Raw genomic sequence first — 10,125 nt, 5'->3', positions numbered from 1 at the left:
CACACCTTATATCAAAGCATTTTACTGTAGCGTTTTGGAGTTTTGTCACATTTTACTACTTTAGAGGCCTATAAAGACCTCATTTCTAATAAGTAGAAAAAACTAATGGCCATTTCTTATAGGGGACGTCCCATACGGTATGCACACCTCATATCAAAACATTTTACTGCAGCATTTTGGAGTTTTGTCACATTTTACTACTTCAGAGACCTATAAAGACCTTATTTCAAATAAGTAGAAAAAACTAATGGTCAGTTCTTATAGGGGACGTCCCATACAGTATGCACACCTCATATCAAAATATTTTACTGCAGCATTTTGGAGTTATTTCACATTTTACTACTTCAGAGGCCTATAAGGACCTCATTTCTAATAAGTAGAAAAAAGTAATGGCCCTTTCTTATAGGGGACGTCCCATACAGTATGCACACCTCATATCAAAACATTTTACTGCAGCATTTTGGAGTTATTTCACATTTTACTACTCCAGAGGCACATAAAGACCTTATTTCTAATAAGTAGAAAAAAACGAATGGTAAGTTCTTATAGGGGACGTCCCATGCAGTATGCACGCCTCATATCAAAACATTTTACAGCAGCATTTTGGAGTTTTGTCAAATTTTACAACTTCAGAGGCCCATAAACACCTCATTTCTAATAGGTAGAAAAAACTAATGGTCAGTTCTTATAGGGGACGTCCCATACAGTATGCACACCTCATATCAAAGCATTTTACTGTAGCGTTTTGGAGTTTTGTCACATTTTACTACTTTAGAGGCCTTTGAAGACCTCATTTCTAATAAGTAGAAAAAACTAATGGCCATTTCTTATAGGGGACACCCCATACAGTATGCACGCCTCATATCAAAACATTTTACTGCAGCATTTTGGAGTTATTTCACATTTTACTACTTCAGAGGCCTATAAAGACCTTATTTCTAATAAGTAGAAAAAACTAATGGCCATTTCTTATAGGGGACGTCCCATACAGTATACACGACTCATATCAAAGCATTTTACTGTAGCATTTTGGAGTTTTGTAACATTTTACTACTTCAGAGGCCTATAAAGACCTCATTTCTAATAAGTAGAAAAAACTAATGGTCAGTTCTTATAGGGGACGTCCCATACAGTATGCACACCTCATATCAAAGCATTTTACTGTAGCGTTTTGGAGTTTTGTCACATTTTACTACTTTAGAGGCCTATAAAAACCTAATTTCTAATAAGTAGTAAAAAAACTAATGGCCATTTCTTATAGGGGACGTCCCATACAGTATGCACACCTCATATCAATACATTTTACTGCAGCATTTTGGAGTTTTGTAACATTTTACTACTTCAGAGGCCTATAAAGACCTAATTTCTAATAAGTAGAAAAAACTAATGGTCAGTTCTTATAGGGGACGTCCCATACAGTATGCACACCTCATATCAAAGCATTTTACTGCAGCATTTTGGAGTTATTTCACATTTTACTACTTCAGAGGCCCATAAACACCTCATTTCTAATAAGTAGAAAAAACTAATGGTCAGTTCTTATAGGGGACGTCCCATACGGTATGCACACCTCATATCAAAACATTTTACTGTAGCGTTTTGGAGTTTTGTCACATTTTACTACTTCAGAGGCCCATAAACACCTCATTTCTAATAAGTAGAAAAAACTAATGGTCAGTTCTTATAGGGGACGTCCCATACGGTATGCACACCTCATATCAAAGCATTTTACTGCAGCATTTGGGAGTTTTGTCACATTTTACTACTTCAGAGGCCTATAAAGACCTAATTTCTAATAAGTAGAAAAAACTAATGGTCAGTTCTTATAGGGGACGTCCCATACGGTATGCAAACCTCATATCAAAGCATTTTACTGCAGCATTTTGGAGTTGTGTCACATTTTACTACTTCAGAGGCCCATAAACACCTCATTTCTAATAAGTAGAAAAAAATAATGGTCAGTTCTTATAGGGGACGTCCCATACGGTATGCACACCTCATATCAAAGCATTTTACTGTAGCGTTTTGGAGTTGTCACATTTTACTACTTTAGAGGCCTATAAAAACCTAATTTCTAATAAGTAGAAAAAACTAATGGTCAGTTTTTACAGGGGACGTCCCATACAGTATGCACACCTCATATCAAAGCATTTTACTGCAGCATTTTGGAGTTATTTCCCATTTTACTACTTTAGAGGCCTATAAAGACCTCATTTCTAATAAGTAGAAAAAACTAATGGTCAGTTCTTATAGGGGACGTCCCATACGGTATGCACACCTCATATCAAAACATTTTACTGTAGCATTTTGGAGTTATGTCACATTTTACTACTTCAGAGGCCCATAAACACCTTATTTCTAATAAGTAGAAAAAACGAATGGTCAGTTATTATAGGGGATGTCCCATACGGTATGCACACCTCATATCAAAGCATTTTACTGTAGCGTTTTGGAGTTTTGTCACATTTTACTACTTTAGAGGCCTATAAAAACCTAATTTCTAATAAGTAGAAAAAAGTAATGGTCAGTTTTTACAGGGGACGTCCCATACGGTATGCACACCTCATATCAAAACATTTTACTGCAGCATTTTGGAGTTTTGTCAAATTTTACAACTTCAGAGGCCCATAAACACCTCATTTCTAATAAGTAGAAAAAACTAATGGTCAGTTCTTATAGGGGACGTCCCATACAGTATGCACACCTCATATAAAAGCATTTTACTGTAGCGTTTTGGAGTTTTGTCACATTTTATTACTTTAGAGGCCTATAAAGACCTTATTTCTAATAAGTAGAAAAAACTAATGGTCAGTTCTTATAGGGGACGTCCCATACAGTATGCACACCTCATATCAATACATTTTACTGCAGCATTTTGGAGTTTTGTAACATTTTACTACTTCAGAGGCCTATAAAGACCTCATTTCTAATAAGTAGAAAAAAACTAATGGTCAGTTCTTATAGGGGACGTCCCATACAGTATGCACACCTCATATCAAAGCATTTTACTGCAGCATTTTGGAGTTATTTCACATTTTACTACTTCAGAGGCCCATAAACACCTCATTTCTAATAAGTAGAAAAAACTAATGGTCAGTTCTTATAGGGGACGTCCCATACGGTATGCACACCTCATATCAAAGCATTTTACTGTAGCGTTTTGGAGTTTTGTCACATTTTACTACTTCAGAGGCCCATAAACACCTAATTTCTAATAAGTAGAAAAAACTAATGGTTAGTTCTTATAGGGGACGTCCCATACGGTATGCACACCTCATATCAAAGCATTTTACTGCAGCATTTTGGAGTTTTGTCAAATTTTACAACTTCAGAGGCCCATAAACACCTCATTTCTAATAGGTAGAAAAAACTAATGGTCAGTTCTTATAGGGGACGTCCCATACAGTATGCACACCTCATATCAAAGCATTTTACTGTAGCGTTTTGGAGTTTTGTCACATTTTACTACTTTAGAGGCCTATAAAGACCTCATTTCTAATAAGTAGAAAAACTAATGGTCAGTTCTTATAGGGGACGTCCCATACAGTATGCACACCTTATATCAAAGCATTTTACTGTAGCGTTTTGGAGTTTTGTCACATTTTACTACTTTAGAGGCCTATAAAGACCTCATTTCTAATAAGTAGAAAAAACTAATGGTCAGTTCTTATAGGGGACGTCCCATACGGTATGCACACATCATATCAAAACATTTTACTGTAGCATTTTGGAGTTTTGTCACATTTTACTACTTCAGAGGCCCATAAACACCTCATTTCTAATAAGTAGAAAAAAATAATGGTCAGTTCTTATAGGGGACGTCCCATACGGTATGCACACCTCATATCAAAGCATTTTACTGTAGCGTTTTGGAGTTTTGTCACATTTTATTACTTTAGAGGCCTATAAAAACCTAATTTCTAATAAGTAGAAAAAAGTAATGGTCAGTTTTTTACAGGGGACGTCCCATACAGTATGCACACCTCATATCAAAGCATTTCACTGTAGCGTTTTGGAGTTTTGTCACATTTTACTACTTTAGAGGCCTATAAAAACCTAATTTCTAATAAGTAGAAAAAACTAATGGCCATTTCTTATTGGGGACGTCCCATACAGTATGCACACCTCATATCAATACATTTTACAGCAGCATTTTGGAGTTTTGTAACATTTGACTACTTCAGAGGCCTATAAAGACCTCATTTCTAATAAGTAGAAAAAACTAATGGTCAGTTCTTATAGGGGACGTCCCATACGGTATGCACACCTCATATCAAACTATTTTACTGCAGCATTTTGGAGTTATGTCAAATTTTACTACTTTAGAGGCCTATAAAAACCTAATTTCTAATAAGTAGAAAAAAGTAATGGTCAGTTTTTACAGGGGACGTCCCATACAGTATGCACACCTCATATCAAAGCATTTTAATGCAGCATTTTTGAGTTATTTAACATTTTACTACCTTAGAGGTGTATAAAGACCTCATTTCCAATAATTAGACCACAGCCAGGACTGCCTCCCATGGCGGCGACGCAGGAGGCAGTAGCCATGGAGTGAAGAGTCCAGACGCCACCATGGGGACTGCCGGTGGTGACGACAGTGATGGATGTGGAGCACACCGCGTAGCCAGAGAAGCCATGAGGCAGTGAGACACAAAGACCTATGCGACCGTGGCTGGGCCGCAGCGACGACCCCCTGAGGTGGAAGCAGGGATCCTGAGGTTAGAGGCTGAGCTGGAGCGACCATATGTGAAGGTGGAGCCTGAGGGAGTGCGGGGCTAGCCAAAGCTGAAGAGGTGGAGGGCCACAGGGCAACAAATGGGCCACAAGTCCATGGCAAAAGTGGTGCGATGACCAACCCAAGTGGAGCCGACGTAGCCCGGCGAGGCCGAATGGCCAATGGTTCACGTTGGAGTGGAGGGTGGTAAGAGCACAGGAGCCAGGGCGATGGGTAGAGGTGGAGTGGAGGCGGTGCACTCAGAGGCTGGAGGCGGAGCCACAGTCTCCACACTCCCAGGAGGAGATGGCTCCCAGCAGGCCCAAGATGTAGCCGTGCCACTGAGAGGAGGCTGAGATGCACTGCGGGACAAATGGGAGGAGGAGATGACTGGGTGGCAGGAGTGTCTTGGGACTGCAGAAACATACAGATACTGAGGAAACATACACATTTATTACAAGTGGTTTGGAGAGGTGGTGGGAGAGGGAGGTTGGACGGGACAAGTGAATTCATTCTCGCTGCTTTCGGTGGGCTCATGCTGCTGATCCTCACAGTCTGGGTGATCTTGGCTGGGAACTGGGTTGTGAGTGGGACTGGCGTTGTTGTCCACAGTTACGACGGTGAGTGGCGTCACAAGCATTCACAAGATGCCAGCAACCACTCCACAAATTCTGAATTTCTACTTATTTAAAATGAGGTCTTTATAAGCCTCTGAAGTAGTAAAATGTGACATAACTCCAAAATGCTGCAGTAAAATGTTTTGATATGAGGTATGCACACTATATGGGACGTCCCCAATTAGAACTGACCATTAGTTTTATCTACTTATTAGAAATTCGGTCTTTCTAGGCCTCTGAAGTAGTAAAATGTGACATACCTCCAAAACGCCACAGTAAAATGGTTTTATATGAGGTGTGCATACTGTATGGGACGTCCCCTGTAAAAACTGACCATTACTTTTTTCTACTTATTAGAAATGAGGTATTTATAGGCCTCTAAAATAGTCTAATTCGACATAACTCCAAAATGCTGCAATAAAATGCTTTGATATGAGGTATGCATACTATATGGGACGTCCCCTATAAGAACTGACCATTACTTTTTTCTACTTTTTAGAAATGTGACCCTGGACCACAAAACCAGTCTTATGTGTATTTTTTCTAAAATTGAGATTTATACATCATCTGAAAGCTGAATACACAATCTTTCCATTGATGTATGGTTTATTAGGATAGGACAATATTTGTCCGAGAAACAACTATTTGAAAATCTGGAATCTGAGGGTGCAAAAAAATCGGAATATTGAGAAAATCGCCTTTAAAGTTGTCCATTTCTATTGGCGATAGTGCTGCATCCATTCACAAAAATAAATGTTTTATATATTTAAGGTGGGAAATTTACAAAATATCTTCATGGAACATGATCTTTACTTAATATGATTTTTGACATAAAAGAAAAATCTATAATTTTGACCCATACAATGTTTTGTTGGCTATTGCCACAAATATACCCGTGCAACATAAGACTGGTTTTGTGATCCAGGGTCACAAATGAGGTCTTTATAGGCTTCTGAAGTAGTAAAATGTGAAGTAACTCCAAATTGCTGCAGTAAAATGTTTTGATATGAGGTGTGCATACTGTATGGGACGTCCCCTATAAGAACTGACCTCTACTTATTAGAAATAAGGTCTTTATAGGCCTCTGAAGTAGTAAAATGTGACATAACTCCAAAATGCTGCAGTAAAATGCTTTGATATGAGGTGTGCATATTGTATGGGACGTCCCCAATAAGATCTGATCGTTAGTTTTTTCTACTTATTAGAAATGAGGTGTTTATAGGCCTCTGAAGTAGTAAAATGTGAAGTAACTCCAAATTGCTGCCGTAAAATGTTTTGATATGAGGCGTGCATACTGTATGGGACGTCCCCTATAAGAAATGGCCATTCTTTTTTTCTACTTATTAGAAATGAGGTCTTTCTAGGCCTCTAAAGTAGTCAAATGTGACAAAACTCCAAAATGCTGTAGTAAAATGTTTTGATATGATGTGTGCATACTGTATGGGATGTCCCCTATAAGAACTGACCATTAGTTTTCTCTACTTATTAGAAATGAGGTCTTTATAGGCCTCTGAAGTAGTAAAATGTGACATATCTCCAAAATGCTACAGTAAAATGGTTTGATATGAGGAATGCATACTGTATGGGACGTCCCCTATAAGAAATGGCCATTAGTTTTTTCTACTTATTAGAAATTAGGTCTTTACAGGCCTCTAAAGTAGCAAAATGTGACATGACTCCAAAATGCTACAGTAAAATGTTTTGATATGAGGCGTGTATACTGTATGGGACGTCCCCTATAAGAAATGGCCATCAGTTTTTTCTACTTTTTAGAAATGAGAACTTTATAGGCCTCTAAAGTAGTGACATAACTCCAAAATGCTACAGTAAAATGGTTTGATATGAGGTATGCATACTGTATGGGACGTCCCCTATAAGAAATGGCCATTAGTTGTTTCTACTTTTTACTAATGAGGTCTTTATAGACCTCTAAAATAGTAAAATGTAACATATCTCCAAAATGCTACAGTAAAATGTTTTGATATGAGGTGTGCATACTGTATGGGACGTCCCCTATAAGAACTGACCATTAGTTTTTTCTACTTATTAGAAATAAGGTCTTTATAGGCCTCTAAAGTAGTAAAATGTGACAAAACTCCAAAACGCTACAGTAAAATGCTTTGATATGAGGTGTGCATACTATATGGGACGTCCCATATAATAGCTGACCATTAGTTTTTTCTACTTATTAGAAATGAGGTGTTTATAGGCCTCTGAATTAGTAAAATGTGACATGACTCCAAAATGCTGCAGTAAAATTCTTTGATATGAGGTATGCATATTGTATGGGACGTCCCCTATAAGAACTGACCATTACTTTTTGCTACTAATTAGAAATGAGGTGTTTATAGGCAACTGAAGTAGTAAAATATGACATATCTCCAAAATGCTACAGTAAAATGTTTTGATATGAGGTGTGCATAACGTATGGGACGTCCCCTATAAGGACTGACCATTAGTTTTTTCTACTTATTAGAAATGAGGTCTTTATAGGCCTCTGATAGTAAAATGTGACATATCTCCAAAATGCTACAGTAAAATGTTTTGATATGAGGTATGCATACTGTATGGGATGTCCCCTATAAGAAATGGCCATTCGTTTTTTCTACTTATTAGAAATTAGGTCTTTACAGGCCTCTAAAGTAGCAAAATGTGAAATGACTCCAAAATGCTACAGTAAAATGTTTTGATATGAGGCGTGTATACTGTATGGGACGTCCCCTATAAGAAATGGCCATCAGTTTTTTTTCTACTTTTTAGAAATGAGAACTTTATAGGCCTCTAAAGTAGTGACATAACTCCAAAATGCTACAGTAAAATGGTTTGATATGAGGTATGCATACTGTATGGGACGTCCCCTATAAGAAATGGCCATTAGTTGTTTCTACTTTTTACTAATGAGGTCTTTATAGACCTCTAAAATAGTAAAATGTGACATATCTCCAAAATGCTACAGTAAAATGTTTTGATATGAGGTGTACATACTGTATGGGACGTCCCCAATAAGAAATGGCCATTCGTTTTTTCTACTTATTAGAAATGAGGTCTTTATAGGCCTCTAAAGTAGCAAAATGTGACATATCAAAACATTTTACTGTAGCATTTTGGAGTTATGTCACATTTTGCTACTTTAGAGGCCTATAAAGACCTCATTTCTAATAAGTAGAAAAAACTAATGGCCATTTCTTATAGGGGACGTCCCATACAATATGCACACCTCATATCAAAGCATTTTACTGCAGCATTTTGGAGTTATGTCACATTTTACTACTTTAGAGGCCTATGAAGTTCTCATTTATAATAAGTAGAAAAAACTAATGGCCATTTCTTATAGGGGACATCCCATACAGTATACACACCTCATATCAAAACATTTTACTGTAGCATTTTGGAGTTATGAGGTGTGTATACTGTATGGGATGTCCCCTATAAGAAATGGCCATTAGTTTTTTCTACTTATTATAAATGAAAACTTCATAGGCCTCTAAAGTAGTAAAATGTGACATAACTCCAAAATGCTGCAGTAAAATGCTTTGATATGAGGTGTGCATATTGTATGGGACGTCCCCTATAAGAAATGGCCATTCGTTTTTTCTACTTATTAGAAATGAGATCTTTATAGGCCTCTAAAGTTGTAAAATGTGACATAACTCCAAAACGCTGCAGTAAAATGTTTTGATATGAGGTGTGCATATTGTATGGGGTGTCCCCTATAAGAAATGGCCATTAGTTTTTTCTACTTTTTACTAATGAGGTCTTTATAGACCTCTAAAATAGTAAAATGTGACATATCTCCAAAATGCTACAGTAAAATGTTTTGATATGAGGTGTACATACTGTATGGGACGTCCCCAATAAGAAATGGCCATTCGTTTTTTCTACTTATTAGAAATGAGGTCTTTATAGGCCTCTAAAGTAGCAAAATGTGACATAACTCCAAAATGCTGCAGTAAAATGTTTTGATATGAGGTGTACATACTATATGGGACGTCCCCTATAAGAAATGGCCATTCGTTTTTTCTACTTATTAGAAATGAGGTCTTTATATGCCTCTAAAGTAGCAAAATGTGACATAACTCCAAAATGCTGCAGTAAAATGTTTTGATATGAGGTGTGCATACCGTATGGGACGTCCCCTATAAGGACTGACCATTAGTTTTTTCTACTTATTAGAAATGAGGTCTTTAGGCCTCTGATAGTAAAATGTGACATATCTCCAAAACGCTACAGTAAAATGTTTTGATATGAGGTGTGCGTACTGTATGGGACGTCCCCTATAAGAAATGGCCATTCGTTTTTTCTACTTATTAGAAATGAGGTCTTTATAGGCCTCTAAAATAGTAAAATGTGACATATCTCCAAAATGCTACAGTAAAATGTTTTGATATGAGGTGTGCGTACTGTATGGGGTGTCCCCTATAAGAAATGGCCATTCGTTTTTTCTACTTATTAGAAATGAGGTCTTTATAGGCCTCTAAAATAGTAAAATGTGACATATCTCCAAAATGCTACAGTAAAATGGTTTGATATGAGGTGTACATACTGTATGGGATGTCCCCTGTAAAAAAATGGCCATTAGTTTTTTCTACTTATTAGAAATGAGGTGTTTATAGGCCTCTAAAGTAGTAAAATGTGACATAACTCCAAAATGCTGCAGTAAAATGTTTTGATATGAGGTGTACATACTGTATGGGGTGTCCCTTATAAGGACTGACCATTAGTTTTTTCTACTGATTAGAAATGAGGTCTTTATAGGCCTCTAAAATAGTAAAATGTGACATATCTCCAAAA

The sequence above is a fragment of the Leuciscus leuciscus genome (assembly GCF_965113295.1).
Source record: "Leuciscus leuciscus genome assembly, chromosome: 1".
NCBI classification, from domain to species: domain Eukaryota; kingdom Metazoa; phylum Chordata; class Actinopteri; order Cypriniformes; family Leuciscidae; genus Leuciscus; species Leuciscus leuciscus.
Note: the sequence above shows the minus strand (reverse complement) of the source record.